This window comes from Mus pahari, chromosome 5 (genome assembly GCF_900095145.1).
Source record: "Mus pahari chromosome 5, PAHARI_EIJ_v1.1, whole genome shotgun sequence".
NCBI lineage: Eukaryota > Metazoa > Chordata > Mammalia > Rodentia > Muridae > Mus > Mus pahari.
This window is the reverse complement of record NC_034594.1, coordinates 98,257,080-98,275,790: the sequence shown is the minus strand read 5'-3', so window position 1 is coordinate 98,275,790 and position 18,711 is coordinate 98,257,080. Positions and strand designations below refer to the sequence as shown.

The following is an 18,711-nucleotide window of genomic DNA, read 5'->3' as shown; positions in this document are numbered from 1 at the left end:
GATAACTGACTCATAGGTAAAGTTATGGAAAATGACCAGTCACAGGATTTAATTTTAATAACTATCTTTAAAAGAAAAATTATCATCTGATGTGAATTTCTAGGGACCTTACTGGATAATTCTACTTGTAGATAATTTGACAAAATGAATAAATAGTGAAGAAGATGGCAAAGGAGTTTCCTATCTTCAGGGGAGTTTTACAGCACATCTAGAAAGCTTTGAACAAGAAGACACAGTGCTCGGATAGAATGTCCAATCACAAGCAGGCAATCTGAGCATCTGTGTGAGATGCTGAGATAGTTCAGAAAAGGGGGAAAAATAAAAATAAAAATAAAAATAGGAGAGAGATAATAAAGGAGTATGAAGGTAGACTTTCAGTTCCTTCTCTGTTATGATGGATGTATTCTGCTAATGAATGACAGAACATGTCATAGTCTCTTCTGATCACCTATCTTATACAGCAAGAAACTCAAAACTACAGACAATTAAAATACTTTTATCAAAAAAAAATAAAGCATTATTTTGTATACTTTACATCTGAAGTTTTAACATTTTTACAACATTTATGTTTCTTTAGCAGAATGTGACTCTAGGAAACAATTTGATCTACTTCTGAGAGACACAGATAGATGGGAAATGTATTCAACTTCAAGGGAATACTTTTACATGATGAATTTTTAGATGAGGAAGCACATATTAAGTAACCGTCTCTGCAGGGTGCATCCTTGGTGCAGAGTGATCCATGCAACATCAACAGGAGGGTAAAGCCCAGGATGTTTGCTTCTTCAGGAAGACAGGAACCCCATTAATAACTGAAAAAAGCACATGCATTATAAATACTTGCTTTATAAATGGAAAGGCATAAATGCATCTTAGGTAAATGGAGAAAAAAATCAAAATGAGGACTAACTCACTCTAAAGGAATGTCCTTTCTGAGATTTTTTTTATCTGAAAAGAGAAGCTCTGGGGACAGCCCTATCTTTGAAGTTATACAGTCTCTTTTCAAACAAATGTGAGTACTTTGACTTGGTGGAAGGTTGTAAGCTGAGTGATTTATGACTTATTTTTCTTGTTGTCCTGAAAAAAAAAAAAATACCAGGCAGAAGCAGCTAAAGGAAGGAAGGTTTTCTTTGGCTTACAGTCCAAAAAGATGGTCCACCAGGATACAAATTCTTGGTGGCAGTGGCTTGAGGCCCCTAGTCACATTGTATCCACAGTCAAGGAGGCAGGGACAGATGGATGTTGGCATGTAGCTCACCATCTCCTTTTGGCATGTGACACCATCCACATTTATGGTGGGTCTTCCCAAATTAATTAACTCAATCTAGAAAGTCCTCTATAGATTTATCTAGAGTTTTGTCTTCAATGTGAGTCTAGATCCTGTGAAACTGATAATCAGTATTTACCACAACATATGATGGCCACCAGTTGTCACAGTTCCCTTCCTGGAAGAGTGATAATAAACTTTATTTAAGTATGTTTTTCTCCAGTATTCCTTGATCAGTCCTATGAAACCTTAATAAAATACACTGATGCTAAACCTTATGAAGGAACTATCTACTTCTGACTCAAGGTCAAGCTGTCTTGGGAAGTTTATGTCTCAGTCAATTAAATATTTGTTTTATAAGTATGAGGATCTGAGTTATATCATTTGGATATATGTACGTTATTTTTAGTTTTACTTTTGTTTTTAAAGACAGGTATGGAGGCATGTACTTGTAATCCAAATACTGAGTGAATATAGACAGAAATATCTCTGGGGCTCACTGGCCAGCTAATATAGATAGACATCAGTAAGTCCTGGCACTGTGAGAAATGCTGTCTTAAGAAGAAAATGTGCACAGTGTCTGAGTTTATCCTCTGGCCTTTGCAAGCTTGAGTGTACACATGTTTACATATAGTAGCATATACACACATATGTACATACATACAAACACATACAGAGAGAGAGAGAGAGAGAGAGAGAGAGAGAGAGAGAGAGAGAGAGAGAGNAGAGAGAGAGAGAGAGAGAGAGAGAGAGAGAGAGAGAGAGAGAGAGAGAGAGTGCATTTCTCTTACTTTGATCTTTTGTAACCCCCCCCCCCAATAACTCTGTCTCCCTACTGCATTGACCAATCCCCACAGCAGCAGGACTTTCCTGTTATGAGTTGCTAGACTACGGAAGGTCTATACCTTAATTATAACTGTCATGATTGACAGTCTTCATCTCCTTCCTTTAAATATATGCTTATAAGGGTTAACCTGCTTCATTTCACATTGGTATCACAACCTAAGTCTAGGACTTGCTAATTTCACCACCCACATCAGCCATGAACTCCTAAATATTATCTCTCCTTCTGCTAATCTAATATCAACATCATGGGCTATTGTTATGCTATTCACCGGCTCATTTGTTTTAACATTTATTTAGTGCGTATATCTGTGTGTATGTGTACAGATGTGCACCAGAGAATGACCAGCAGGAATTGGCTCTTTCCTGTCACAGTGTGGATCCCTGGGAGCAAACTTAGGTCACCAGGCTTTCCATCAAGTGCTGAGCCATCTTACCAGAACTCCTTTTCTGCACATACTAAGTAACTATTTCTTTCTTACTTTATTTATTACAAAACTTTCTACATAAAATGGCTATAGCTGCGTAAACTGTCAGAATTTCTGATTTTATTTAGTTTACAATAATTGAAAAAAGTATGAAGTCATTTCAGTTTATTATAAGAAATATCAATTAGTACTAATTTTTAGTTACATTATTTAAAATTTTGGATTGTTTATTACAATTTAACAAATGACTTCACAGCTTACTCTTTATAACTATTGGTTAAAAAGAGTTTAATAGAGATAATTTTGATTTCATGATACAAGTGTAAGGCTGGCTTGATGATAATGAAGTCAAAGAAGAAATAATCATGTGTTTATTTTTGTTTTTTTCAGAACAAGGTCCTTAGGTTCTTTTGGAAATCAAGAACTTGAGGGATTCAGGCAGGGAAGGATCAAAGTTTCCCTGTCATGTGCACATGTTATACCAACAAGGTTACACTTTATGGTAAATAAGAAGCATTATGTTTTCATGATTTCTCTCATTTTGAAGACACTAAATTATTTTTGACATAAATTCTATCCAATGACACCATTTCTGAGGAAGAATATAAAAGACCATTTTTTTTGTTATTTATTTGCTTTTTGAAGAAACTCTTCCATGCTTTCATTATTGACTGTGTTATCATACTCTGTCACAGTCTGACCACCAAAGAGCCAAATCTAGCACCCATTCTGGTGAACCCAGTGAAAGAGAAAAATGTAATATGAAAAGCAAGAAAAGAAGGCATATCCCATGTGATCATAGGGAGCAGAGGGCCAAAGTGATCCAGTGACCCTCAAGTTCATCTCTTGAGTCCTGAAATGTGATTGAAGTTTAGACTACTCTAGGATATGGACAAGTAAGGAGTCATTGCCAAGGCTATTAGAGAAAGTGAACCCAGATGCTGATTCTACATTTTATGTCACTTGTTGAAAATCTAGTTCTCAGATTCTTATAAAGCTACTTGAAGGGTTTGTCTGTTTGTTTGTTTGGGGTTTTTTTGTTTCACTCTGTAGTCAAGGCTAGCCTCGAAATCAGAAATCTGCCTATATCTGCCTCCTAAGTGATAGGATCAAAGGCATGCGCCATAGCTACCCAGTTATTTGGTCTTTACAAAATTAAACAATTGCTATTTATTTGATTCATAAAATTAAAATAGTTTTGTCTAAGAGATAAAATTTTTGATCTAGCTTATTTTTGTCACATAAAACCTTTAAAGTGAAATCTTAATTTTTAGAATAAAGTCTTACATTCCAGTGTTAGACATTCACTTACATGCTTTTACCAACCAACCCTTCATTGGTGTATCATTTGAACTTTCAGAACAAATAATTTATCTCAAAATTTATATATTTTCGTGGCATGTTTCTATAATTTCAACACTCCAGAGACAGAAGCAAGAGGATAAGAAGTTCTAGGCTAGTCAGAGAAACATAGTAAGATATTATCTCAAAAGTTAAAAATTAAAATTCAATAACATCTCAAGATGTTACAGTCTTCAGAACAGATTACAGCAGGAACATTCTTTGCTCTCATTTGCTTCATCTTGTGGAGCTTGTCACTGGATATATATTTACTTTTAAAATGATTTTTCTTGCCTTGTCTTTTAGAATTTAATCACTGTACATAACAGTAGACAACAGCTGTTTATACATTTGTCAAAGGCACTATCAAACTCTCCAATTGGCTAAGTTCAAATAAGCCTGGGTGCTGGAAGATTTCTCCCCCCTTTGTAGGTAGAAAACTGGACTACTGTGTTGATTAGACCAATTCTATCTGTGAGGAAGTCACACTCACACGAGTCAGCATTCAGAACACAGGACTTGTGTTATTTTGATGTGCCTGTTTCTTGGCTGTTCTCAAGGAGAATCCTCTTATGTGCTTGGGGATAAAGACAAGCCCTCCTACAACAACAAAAACGAAACTTCATTCTTATTTTCTAAATCATGGCAATCCTTGTCTATGCCACTTGGAGAGATAAGAAGTGTCGAAAATATTCAACAAAGGAAAGGAGAGAATGAGAGCTTTCATGACTCTTCTTCTGCATGATTAGAGCCATTGAAGTGTCCTTGACCATCTCAGGTGGGGATGGCTCTCAAGTAGTTTGCTGTTCCAAATATGACATAGTAGGGGAAGAAGAGGGTTCTAAGAAGAAACACAGACAAATAAAATCGAAGAATGGGGAGAGCCTCTGTCAGTATAGTACTTGTTTTGCCAGCATGAGGACTAGAGTTTGATCTCTGCACCTGTGTGTTAAACAAAAGTACCCGACTCCATTTTGACATTTCCAATCTGAGGGGTCAGAGGATAATATAGCTACCATACAGACACAAGAAAAATATCAGGAAGAATGAATTACTGCTAGTGAAATCCAAATTGCATCATGTAAGGATGTAATTAGTAGCCCAAGCTGTGTAATATTCATAAGGGTTATCAAAAGCAGACATTTTAGGCATAAAGAGATACCTCAGCAGTTAATAGCACTTGCTTCTTGTAAAGAGAATTTAAGTTCAGTTTTTAGCATTCTCAACAGGTAGCTCCCAAACTCTGTAACTCTAGCTCCTGGGATCGAACATTCCCTTCTGTGGCAATTGGATTCACATGCACTTACATACACATGCCCACCATAAGTGAAAGTAAAATGTAAAAACAAACAAACAAAAAAATGGATGCAGATATATGGTTTAAAGAAAAAGCTGTAATATACTTGTATTCATGGATGAGAATAACAAAGGGTGTTGGTAGGACTATGGATGCTTGGAATTCCTCTCCAAGAGTGAGAACTCAATAAAGAAATGTAAACTTTCAAGTCCCAAATTATTCTTACTAGGAATTAGTCGCTTCCTTAACAATTTAGAATTTTAGTACCTTAACATAATCTTAAAGATCAATTTTCATAAATGGGGTTCTGTGTTAGGAGTACCTAAAGTGTTTAAGTGTGTGAATTGGGTTTCTCATTAAGTTAAAATGGAGATTCAAGCCAGTTCATGAGACATCAGTAGTCACTGAGGTTTGATTGGTGGCCAAGAGATGACGTTGAACCCTCCTTATGGGTGTCAGGGCACTGACTGTCGAGAAAAGTTCTAGTTTTTCCCTCATGAATCAGTATAGGAATTCCCTTAACTCAGATTAAGTGATTCAAGAAAGTGATTCATAGTGATTGAGTGATTCACAAATGGAGAAATACCTCTTCTGTTTACTTTATGAAGTCACAATATGCTTAGAGGTTTCTGAGATTAATCCTACACATTATGGGAAATATTGATGAGGATACTTGGAACAAAGTCATAGAATATTTTGAGTGCTACCTAACATATGCTTTATGTATGTAAGTGTGTGTGTGTTTGTTTGTGTGTGTATGTATATATGTATATATGTGTATGCATGTAAAAATATGTATGTGTTTGCATACTCCTCCCTAAAGCAGAATGTAATGTCCAAAAAGTCACAAGAAAATCTGTAAGGTTAGCCATGTCAGTCATTTAAAACTAGTATGTTTTACAGTTGTCCATGTAAAAGGAGCTGAATGTCTAGCCTTCTCCTGAAATGTAGGCTGGTATCAATTTGTTTCATGGTTTTCTTTTGCTATCATTGAAAATATTCTTCATTTTCTTAAGAGTGTGCTAAGTTTTCTCTTTTTATCTGCTGTTGGCATGCAGATTGCTAACCTGATTCATAGCTTGCACAAGAGAGAGTAGTTACAATAGACTGTTTTGTATTGACATCCATAAGAGAGCTGCAAATCCCAAGTTGCCAGAAAAAAATAAAAATAAAAACCAGAAATTGAGAGATGAGAGAGGAGAGACAATAATAATATTCAAGGTGAATGGTTTTTTTTTCAGAAACTATCCCTCTTTCACAGTAGAATATTGATATTCATAAACATGGCAGGAAATTAATTCACACACTTGATAATGGCTGAAAACTTGGATGTCAAGACTTAGGTCTTCCCCTGCATATCTGTATCATAACAGATTGATGTAGTTAGCATTCTCAAGGAAGAAAGGAAATAGAATTCTAACAAAAGCTGGGCTGTGTGACTAATATTCTTGAATTATAGTGCATGGGACACTCTCATGCAGGAAATGAAAAAGGAAAAAGGCAGCCAGAATCCTAACTTTTTATTGGGGTTGTGAGGTGTGCAAAGATAGAAAATAGATCACTTCCAAATTAACAGTCTGCACTTTAGAGAAATAGCATATGTTCCTCCTGAAGGAATTATTTGGGGCCACATTTCAAACAAAAACAAAAACAAAAACAAAATCAAAAAAACCCAATCTTCATATAGGCAATGAACATTTTAAAAAGTAAATTAATTTCATCCAGGGAACAAAACGCAGCCCTCGAGGAAAGGGTACTGCAGTAGGAGAGTGATTATGACTTTGTCAACATGCCTTGGCAATGTCAGATTTTGAGAGACTTTGCTGTACCCATAGCCTTAAAATAACCTGTTGTAATTAAAAAATATTTTCAGTTATTTTACACAATTAAAATGTTTATGATCATATTCTCCCATACCTCTAATTCCTCCCAGGTCCCTCATTTCTACCTCCTAACCTCTAGTCATCGTTGCCACAGTCACTGCCATCCCCTTGATCTTATTTTGTCTCTTCCTCTTCTCTTATAATCCACAGAGGTGCTGCTACACATGTGTGCTGCTTGTCTTGTGTCATACTCTAGAGACTAGGCAACTGACTGTGGGTAACAACATTGAAGGAAATTTCCTCCAGTGGCCATTAACTACTAGTTCTTCCTCAACTAGGGCTCAAGCATCTGTAGTGTCTTCTTTTTTTCCAAGCTGGAGTGTTGACTGGCTTAGTCAACACAGCTGATGTACAGTCTTTCAATGATAGTATTGAGAGTCTACCCTATGTCTTGAATATAAGGTTTACCTATGGCTTGATTCTTCACATGAAACTCCTTTATAAAACTAGACTTTTTTGGTATGTGTGCATGAATGCAAGCAAACACACATACACACACACACACACACACACACACATACACACACACACACACACACACACACCCCAAATGTCTTCTGTCTGTTTTTCTTTTACTGAAACATACAGACACAGAATAGAAAACTATGGAGATCTAATGTTAAAATTAAAAGATGTTGAATAGGCAATATAATGAGCATGATATGATGCGTAAATATTTATTTGAAAGCCATTCGTCACTTTTGTACTGTCAACTCTAGGACTTTCTCATGGCCGAATGTGTCTGGGTTGTTGTCTGGCTCTCCATGTTGTGTTATGCTCATGGTGATTCCAAGGTGTGCTTCCAAGTAGCAGATTCATTCTTCCAATATTCTGTCTGTTTTTTTTTTTTTTCATATTCTATGACCTAAGACTTCATCTTCATTCATTTCCTAGGAGCTTGAGACAGAAATCTTCATCTCTATTGATTCATGTTCTACATTTCAAGTCAATAATTGCAACATGTGTTTTCATGAAAGCACACCCAAACCATGATTTGTGCATAAGTAGAGTGCTTTGCTACTGACCCTACGAAACACCCTCTTAGTTCTCCTGTTGCTGTGATAAAATACTCTGCCAAATCAACTTAGCAGAGGAAGGGTTTATTTGGGCATTTGTTCAAGGAACAACTCATCTTAATGGGAAGGTCCTGGCAGCAGGATCTTGAGGCAGCTGCTCTAGTCAAACCCACAGTCAGGAACTAGAAAGATGAATACTTGTATTCAGCCCATTTTCTCCTTCTTAAATAATCCAGGATCATAGCCCAGGAAATCCTGTCATCTTCTGTGGATATATCTTCCCACTTGAGTTAACTTAATCGAGATAATCCCCTGCAGGCACTCCCAGTGGACTGCCTCCCAAGTGATTCTTGATCTTATCAAGTTAACAACTGAGATTAGCCACCATAAATTCCTAGTGACAATGTGTGAAATGGAACGAACGACCAATAAATATAATGTTGAACACATTAGTGTCATGGCTGAGCAGAATTTATTCTTTCTGATAAGTTCTGAGAAACAAATGTAATACTGCTCACATGTTAGTGTGAGCACCATGCTGTGTGCTGAGGTGAACGAGACAGACTCAGTGCACGGTTAAAACCCATCTTATTGTCATTATTTGTCAAGCAATTATGTGGACTCCCAGAGATAATATTATAATTGAACTGACTGGGGTGTCTTATGATGGTGCCACTCAGGGATTTTCTAATGGAATACGATGCAAGTAAGGGAGGATCCAAGGATCATATGTGGAGTCGGGATACCAATCACAACATTGATAAATTCCTCCCTTTAGAGAGACGCAAAGATGATAGAGCAGTTGAGAGTATTTACTTCATTTTTATTGGATATTTTATTTATTTACATTTCAAATGTTATTTCCTTTTCTGGTTGCCCCTCCAGAAATCCCCTATCCCATCCCCCCACCACCTGCTTCTCTATGAAGGTGCCACTCTGAATACCCAAGATATAATTCACAGACTACATGAATCTCAAGAAGAAGGAAGACCAAAGTGTGGATGCTTTAGTCTTTCTTAGAAGGGGGGACAAATTACATGAGGAAATAATGGAGTTAAAATATGGAGCAGAGACTGAAGGAAAGGCCATCCAGAGAATATTTTCTGTTCTTGCAGAGAACCTTAATTCAGCCCCCAGCACACATATCAGGAAGCACACAACTATCCATAACTCAAAGTCCAGGGAATCCAATATTCTGTTCTGGCCTTTATAGGCACATCCTCATACATAGTGCACCTATATATACTCTCAAGACATACAAGCATACATGCACACACAATTAAAAATTAGGGGCTGAGAGATGACTAAGCAATTAAGCATGCTTGTTGCTGTTGTATGTGACCCTGGTTCATTTCCAAGTACCTAAACTGAATGACTCAAAACAGCCTGAACCTCCAGCTCCAGGGTTTCTGACACCATCTTCTGTCCTCCTAGTTATATGCATGCACACACAGACAAACACATATACATAATAATATTACAATTTAAAATCTTTAAAAATTTCATTTAGGCAACTTTATAATTACTATCTACTTTATATATGATTTCACAGTTTACACAGTTTTAAAAAGTCATTGATAGCACTAAGGTAGAACAATTATTCCTAGCAGACCTGTGTATGTTCATGGTAGGGGAGGCCATCTAGCATGCAATCTTCAGTTATTCTGGTTGTTTAACACACCTGATAATTTCAACCAAGCCCTAAAAGCAGTACGAGCAATAGTTTAGCATTCTCTAAATATCACAGTATTATAAGTCAGAGAAGTCTCTTATAGGAAACACATAAAAAGTTTCCCTGCAAACAGAGGGCATGTTTACTGTATTCTCATAAGTCCAAAAGTCATCTCTTTGAGGTATTTTCTACCTGAAGGTAGTAAAAACATACATAAAAACACAAAACAATATTTACATAATTAAGGGACATGAAATTAATTTATAAACTATTCACATAGCTCTCTGAAAATCTTTAGTACTCTTTCTTATATACACCAGAGCACAAGTATATTGAGTCAATTTAATATTTCTTCAACTAAGCAAATGTGACCAAACTGAAAATACATACACATGAAAACACACACACACACACACACACACACACACACAGAGAGAGAGAGAGAGAGAGACAGAGAGACAGAGAGACAGAGAGACAGAGAGAGACAGAGACAGAGAGAGACAGAGAGACAGAGAGACAGAGAGACAGAGAGCACAAACCTCTGCACAGAGACATAACACATATACAAATGCACACACGTATACACACATATGCAGTTTTGGAATTACCTTGCTGTTATCTTAACAAAAGGTCAAGATAAAGCTGGCTTTTGTTCCCATAAACCAAGCACACGTGCATCTGACTATCCTCTCCGTACCATCGAATCCATTTGGATTGCTTGAAGTCTCCAGATGGCTGAGGAAGTAACTGCTATGTGCGTGGGTTCCTTCAGTTCTAGAATAAAGCTGATTTGGTTTGGTAAGGTGTTGAGTGTTGTAACTGATATTACAACTAGTCCTTTCCAACTACATACTAGGTAGACAAGAAAGATCAGAGGGGAAAAGGAGGTGTAGATACCTTGAGAGTATTACCTGCTGATTAGCAATGTCAAGTTCCTTTGGTCAAGTTCAATCTTAATCAACCAGATAAATCCTATCAGCAAACAGCAACTCATCCAACAGCAAAAGTAGTAGCAGAGACCAGATTTAGTAAGGACCAGCAGCAGTGGCAGCAACAGGAAGAACAGCTGCTGCCACTCCTCAGGACTCTGACATTTTATACCCTTTCAAGAGTCCCCAGAATTCCAAATGTAAACTATCTTCAGCTGGCAGACTTAAGTCCCTGGTAGAGCATAGGATAAATCATAGTTGGCTGCTGTGGACAATCTGAAGAACCCCTATATCCTACAGTTGGGATTACAGTGAAAACATATTCACATAAGAACTGTTTTTTTTTTTTTTTTCTTTTCTTTTAACAAAACACAGTCTCACTATAGAGTGTGATGAAGTTCTATTTTTCTTCCTCCTCCTTTATCCTATTCTTGTTCCTCTTCTTTTTTCTCTTCCCCTCTTCCTTCTTCTTCTACTACTTTTTCTTAAATTTCAATTTTTCTTTGGTAAGTTTTTAATTGAGCGCAATGCATTTGCATCATAACCACCCTACTTCCTACTTCCCACTCCCCCAAGATGTGCCCTTCTATATCTTTTCAGTTACAAATCATACTTTTCGATAACCCACTGAGTCCAGTTACTGAGTCTCAGTGACCTCTGGGTGTAGTACACTATCCCCTAGAGCATGGGCAGCCTGATATGGGCTGAGTGGCTGAGGAAAAGCATTTTGAAAGTACACAGTCTTTTCTCGCCTGTTTTCTATTCTGCTGGCTCTTTTCTTTCACTCATTGGCATATTTCCAGAGGCGTCATTCATGATAAAAGAGGAAATGACTTCTATGACATCTGTAAAAATGTTTCAGAATAATCAAGTTTGAGTGAAATCCAAGACATTGTTTTTAAGAAAATTGGGAATAAGTGAAATTTTACAGATAGATTGGAGGTTAAAATTAAGTAACTGAAGTTTTTAGTTTTTATGTATTTTATTTTTTCATTATTGGATTTATTTGTTCATTTTACATCCTGATCACACACACACCCCTTTTCCCAGTTCACTCTCACACAGTGCCTCTGTCTACCAAATTTCCCTTCCACCTATGAAAAGGGAGAAGTCCCCTTCCCCGTGTCCCAGCCCACCCTAGCATCTCAAGTCACTGCAGAGGTAACTGAAGATTTAAAATGAAGATTGACTTTTAAAGTATTTCTTTTAACTTTACTAAGAAATAAACCAAATTAAATAATTTGGCAAGTATTGAAAGTTGTGACACCTATTAAGAAAGAAAAGCAAAAGCAAGCAAATATTTAATTGTTCAATCATAGCTACAACACAGAGCATATTTTTATTATACCTTTAATTATTCCCACAAAGAACTGTATTGGTAGAGTTTATGTAAACATTAGTTTTTCTTTAACACTACCTTACTTCTAAAATATTTTTGACTGACCTTTCTCAAAAGGATATTACTTCTCAGAACTACAAGTTCTAGAATAGCAAAGAGTGATGCCTGTGTCACACTTGCCTCAATGGCCCATGCAAACACAGACATGGCTCATAAGGTTGCAGCTCTGTGGAACATTGGTAAGAGTTCCCATTAAACACTGCTGAGTGTGGTAGCAGAGGATTCTTATGCCATCTCCAGAGGTGTGTCTGTGGGCGTGAGGGGAGGTGGCTGGTAGGAAGATCCCTGAGATTCCCTAATCAGCCAGCTTAGTTAAATGAGCTCCCAGGGAGAGAGTGACTTTGTCCCAAATTACAAGGTAAATGGAACCTGAAGAAAAACAATAGGTTTACTGCTGGACTCCAAACACACACACACACACACACACACACACACACACACACACACACACACACACACACACCTGCTCACACAAAACCACATGGACATGTACAAAGATTACAGCATTAAAAATTAAATAGGTTTTCAATAACCTGCAATTATCTACTAAAACACAAATTCAAGCAGAAAAATGTTTATTGAACAAAAATGGTGGGGTAATATGTCTCAAAATATAGAGATTTTGTGAAAATAGCTCATTTATATGCAGCAGAAAGCAAGAGCCTCCTGTCTCAATTTGAGAAACATTATTGAGTTCATACCAAGACAGTTATTGGTAGAGATTAAGGAACTCCCGCATTTCTAATATTTTGTAAAAATGAAGGCTCAATTAATGAATCTGGAGGTAGGTGTGTCGCTCGGGATTCCGATTTCTTTTCCTTTTCCAGAGGCGACTAAAATAGAAGTTATATTAGAGAATTGCCCTTGACAGTCCATTTAGAAAGAAGGATTTTTCTGCGTTTTAATTAAACAGAGGTGATAGATCTGTGAAATGAGCATGCATCATTAGAGCAATCATTTTAAAAATTAGATACTTTCTTCTTTAATCCAGGAACTTATAAATTTATTAACAATTCTAAGCTTTTCAGACTTGCTTAAAAATAAAAGAGCATTACATGGACAGAGTGGTGAATGCCTGCTCAACCAAGCCACCACGCAGGAGGTGAGGAAGGACTATCTGAAGTTCAGGGCCATCTTTTCTTCTATTTAGCACTTTCAAGGTCAGCCCTGGGTTGCATGACATACTCTATCAAGCTAAAAATAAATCAGGTTTAGATTAATAAATTGTTCAGCTTCCATACACTGTATAAAACAACTCTGAAAGCCCAGAGTTTGACAACAAGATTTATTTTATTCTAGCTTTGTTAAGACGCTCCTATCCTGGACCTGGGGTATATAAGGAGGGCAGCCAATGGCAATAATAAAAAATATTACTGCATAAGCAAATGAGTGCATATGTAGAAGTAATGTGATAAAGATTATCCACACATTGTCTCTTGTTCATTCTCTCATGGTTGTTGGATAAATAATGCTATGAGTTCATAGATTTTCATCTCCATGCTGAGGTAACTGACTCACAGAGGTAACTCACAGAGAATTCCGTCAAGGCTTGAACACTCCACTATCATTACTATAGCCTAATCAAGCAGTCCCCTATACTGGGGCATATTACCTTCACAGGGCCCCCAATGGAGGAGCTAGAGAAAGTACCCAAGGAGCTGAAGGGGTCTGCAACCCTGTAGGTGGAACAACAATATGAACTAATCAGTACCCCCTGAGCTCATGTCTCTAGCTGCATATGTAGCAGAAGATGGCCTAATCGGTCATCATTGAGAAGAGAGGCCCCTTGGTCTTGCAAATTTTATATGACCCAGCACAGAGGAAGGCCAGGGCCAAGAAGTGGGAGTGGGTGGGTAGGGAAACAGGGGCAGGGGGGAAGGTATGGGGAACTTTCAGGATAGCATTTGAAATGTAAATAAAGAAAATAATAAATAAAAAAAAAAAAAGACTAGGGGTGCTCTTGTATTTAGTACATAAAGGTTTAGAATTGCAATGTTCTTTGGTAGCTTTCTTTCCCTTGGATGACTATGCAGGTGGCCTTGAGATTTTGTCACTTATTAAAATAGCTACATCTGCTAGCTTCTTTAATTCATTTGATTGGCATAGCCTTTTCCTACCCTTTTATACTGAGGTAATATCTATCCTTCATGAATTATATTTCTTGGATGCATCAGAAAGAAGGCTTCAGTTTGCTAATCTATTAGTTTATGTCTTTTATTGGAGAACTGAAACCATTCGTGTTGGAAGTTATCAGTGACTGATGTTTATTGATTCCTAGCATTTTTCTTTTTGATTTTTGATGTGTTTTTCTTTCTTCTTTCTCTTATGGCATTCTTTATTCCTTACATACTTTATCTCTTCAGAATAAACTTTCCCATCTGTAGATCTAAGTTTATATGTATGATAGGTTTAGTTAGTGGCCAGACTTGGCTACTTGCCATTGCACTGATATTCAGTGGAATTCATGCACAATCACTACCCCAAAGGACAAGCACATATGAGTTTCTTTCAGAATGTAAAACCAGTCCTTTCTCCTCTAATACCTAGAAAATGGAATTTACATATTCACTACAAAAATCAAGCAAACATGAAAAAATTGTGACAGACTTGAAATTAGAAAACAAATTAGTTTTCTCTCCTCTTTGAAGCTTGTCTGCTTCGTCTACATTCCATCCTATTCTATTCTCTAATAGTACACTTTCTTTGCCTCAATTTATGCACATATGTACTTACATGCATATACATATTATAGTTTGAAATATGCCTATGAGAAAAAATGTTTCTTGCTATTTCATTCTATATTTGGTTTATCTTGCTTAATATTATGTATCCTCTATCACCCATTTCCATGCAAACTTCATGGTTTCTTTTTCTTTTGCCTGTTCTCTTAGGGCAATGTCTATGTTGTCTTTTCTCATAAACGTGTTGCCACCTCAAGCTATTAACTCCATCCAGCTCAGCTGCTGTGGTGCTGTTAATGATATTTCTGTCCACTGCAAATCACCACCGAATGCAAGTATCTGAATAGTGACCACCTTCTGCATCTATAAACCTGATCTTTCACCATCATGGTCCATCCTATGGTCCAAACTCTTAAAAATTGTCTTGACATACCTTCTTTTCCATATGCCCCTTACTAAATTCTAACCTCTCAACTTTGGTTCACTCACTAATTATTTAAAATATTTGAATATGCCTGGCATGTGTATCAAATGCAGGGTTGTTCTGTGAATCCCTGGATAGATGCACATATATAGCTATTGACCCTATTTAAGACACAACAGACAAAGGAAACGATTTCACCAAATTTATCTTTTTAAGGAATAAACTTTCTGTTTAGTTGATTGTGATATTTCCTTAGTTGATTTCTGCACTTGTGTTAATGGTTCCCCTTAGTTTACTAATTGTTAGTTTGACGTGTCTATATTTTCCTAGGATCTTGACATATATCATTGGAATAATCATTTACATTCTCCTTAATATTTTAGTTTTGGGGATCATAGCTATATATTCTTCTTAGAATCATCAATTTTAGCTGTATTTCAAAGCTTTGGCCGATTTGTATTTTTCATACTGATTCTAGTATTGGCTATTTTCCCTCTAATTTAGCCTGCTGGTGGTACTAACTCGGTTGTTCAGTCTATTTTCTATTGGTATTGGTTTCTTATGGTATCCTCCTATGATCTCATAAGACACAAAAGGATATTTTAATGGAAAATACTGTGCGTTAAAGTTCCTCGTCCTTTAAAGTTCCTGCTGGAAAGTAATGCAGAAGAGTTTTCCAAGGCAAGTCTTTTTGGGTTTTACTGCTATGGCTCTCATTACCCTTTTTCTTCTGTCTCAGCATTTTAGCTATAATGTCGCAGAGAAATTCTTTCTTGTTTGTGCCTATTTGGCGCTCCAAATGCCAACTGTACTTAAACATCCAAACACATACTTACAAACAACCTTCAAATTCGAGGAAATTTCTGGTACAATTACAGTAATAAGAGTTTATTTATTTATTTATTTATTTATTCTGCCTTAAGTTTATATCTTGGCTCCTTCTTGCTCATAGATACGTATGCATGGATTCATGATTGCACTTCAGAGCTCCTGAATGTTGTGTCCTTGCTTGTTTTTCTATGTTGCCCTGTGAGTGTACCATTTTTTCACATTGGATTTGGCCTTTCATAATATTACAACTGCTGTATGTATTTCATTTTGGCTTGATATTTGTATTTCTAACATTTCTGGGTTTTCATTTGTTTTCTCCTTATGTTTGTATTCTTTCCTTCTTCATCCTTGTTGGGGCTACTCTCAGTAAGGTTGCTCATTTTCTCATTTCTTTATCATCTAGATCTTGATCAAAGATTTATTTGCTTCCGTTTCTATTTCTAAGTTGTTTGTCTGGTATTTTACTACTTCAATATATTTGCCTGGGTCAATGGAGAGTTATACGTAGGTAGAGGAGTTAGATTACCTTGATTAAAAAAATAGCATTATTTCTTCATTGTAATTTATACATATTTGATGAGGAGGTTCTTTCAGTTTTGTTTGTTTATTTTAATTTTACTTAATGTAAGCATTTTACTATGGTGGCTTCCCTTGGGCTTTGTCCTGGCACATAGGTCTATTAAAGTAGTTATCTTTAAAATCCTTCTCAAACAATGATACTAATATTTAGGACTCTGTGGATGTATGTGTCCTGAACAAGTCGAGATTTGGTGTTGACAATTCCTGACATATCCAGGCTTCCCCTGTATCTCTCTGGTCCTCTGAGAGTATATGCATCAGTTAGGCTAAATAGCTTCAGCTAGATGTGCATGCTAAGGAGCTCTGATAGATCCTTCCTGCCTTTGTCCAAATATTCATTGATCCAGCACCCTGATCATATTCACATACAGGTGCCCTCTATCATCTTACCAGAAGTAGGGTGCAGCTCTACTTGCTATATCTGTTCATGGTTTTCTTCATTGACAATGCTCACACTTCCTTCTCAAGTAGATGATTGTCTGTGAATATGAGTCTAAGTCAAAACTAGTCAGTTTCCTGACAATCAGGATAGTTTTTATCCCTAGCCATTAGAGCCTTTAGGGTTTGGGGAAATAAAAATTCAGAATCTTGAGCTGGAACGATGAATCAATAGGTAAAGCCCTTATTCTTAGATTTGTTTTCTGTTGTTGTGATTAAATACCCTGATGAAAGGAACTCATGGGGTAAAAGTATTTATATGAATCACAGTCTCAGGTTATGGTCCATCACTATTGGGAATTCAAGACAGCAGGAGCTTGAAGAAGTTAGTCACAGCATACCCACAGTAAAAAGTAGAAAACGATGTATTAATGTGTGTGTGTGTGTATCAATCAATGTAATGAAGACACAGATAAATCTTCCGGTTATCCTAATCTAGAAGACCATTCATTGAGATTACTACTTGTTGACTACTAAAATGAATCATCACACTGTGTAAACATGAGAACTGGAGTTATAAACTCTACAGCTCACAATTCACATGAAAGTTAGGTGCAGTGACAGGTGTCTGAAATCCTAGAGCATCTACAGTGAATTTGAGACAAGAGGCAGGAGAAGCTCACATCAGACCAGAGAACCTGATTATACAGTGATTAACAGCAGGAGGCACTGACTCAAACAAGTTGGAAAGTTTGGAATGAATGACAGCAGAGATTATCCTCTGATGTTCATACATATACCATGTTCTCTATGGCATACACAAACCCCCACTGATATACAATAATACAATAATAATAATAATAATAATAATAATAAATATATATATATATTTATTTATGTATGTACATAAAATACACACACACACACACACACACACATTTAATATTTTATCACTGGTTCTCCCAGCTGAGGTATTGAGTGTATCCTAGGAAATATAAGAAACCCCTTCTCCAAAATAAGTGTACACAGGTCCCCCCTCTTAAACATTAGTTCTTCTCATAGTCCTGCTAGGAAAATTTCCTGCTGTGTTCTTGTCACTCTTCATGTGAGCCCACGGTTTCTTTTCAAATCTAGACACTAGCTTGTCTGGATTTACTTGACTTCTTGTTTTCAGTGGTGGCAAAATATTTCTTTTTAGTTGACTTACTGATCAGTGAGAACATTTACATCTGTTTTACTTTAGATTGGCATAGATATAGGATGCTGTTACATGTCTCCAAACCACTGTTTCTTTAATGTTTTGAGAATAAAACACGTTCTGTTCAGATGTCTGTCTTGGTGATGTCACAAATTGGAATGATGCACTACTTTATTTTTAATATTTCTTTTCTTATTAATTTATGTGCATCTATCTATATCTATGTTCCATGGACAAATGTATACTCATGCCTGAGGAGATTAGGAAAAGGTATTCAATTCCCTAGAGCTAGAGTTACAGGCATTTGTGAGTTGCTTGATTTTAGTGATAGGATGAAATCTTGAGTCTTCTGCAAGAAAAATAAGTTTTATGTACTATTGGACCTTCTTTCTCTGATAGCTAATTCTCTTTTTTTTCAGGTTTCCATAGATTGTTTATTCATAATGAAAATATGAATTTAGAACTGATTAATTTTAGTCTTTTTCTATTTTTTATTTGATATTTTCTTTATTTACATTTCAAATGCTATCCCGAAAGTTCCCTAT

The 18,711-nt window shown here is 36.5% G+C and overlaps 1 protein-coding gene across 4 annotated transcripts in view; it reads left to right on the top strand.

Moving 5' to 3' along the window:
• The window catches only part of Dpp10 (dipeptidyl peptidase like 10), a 1,452,235-nt gene that overhangs the window by 1,217,482 nt on the left and 216,042 nt on the right, over window positions 1-18,711 (top strand). The gene's annotated exons all lie outside the window — the stretch shown is intronic.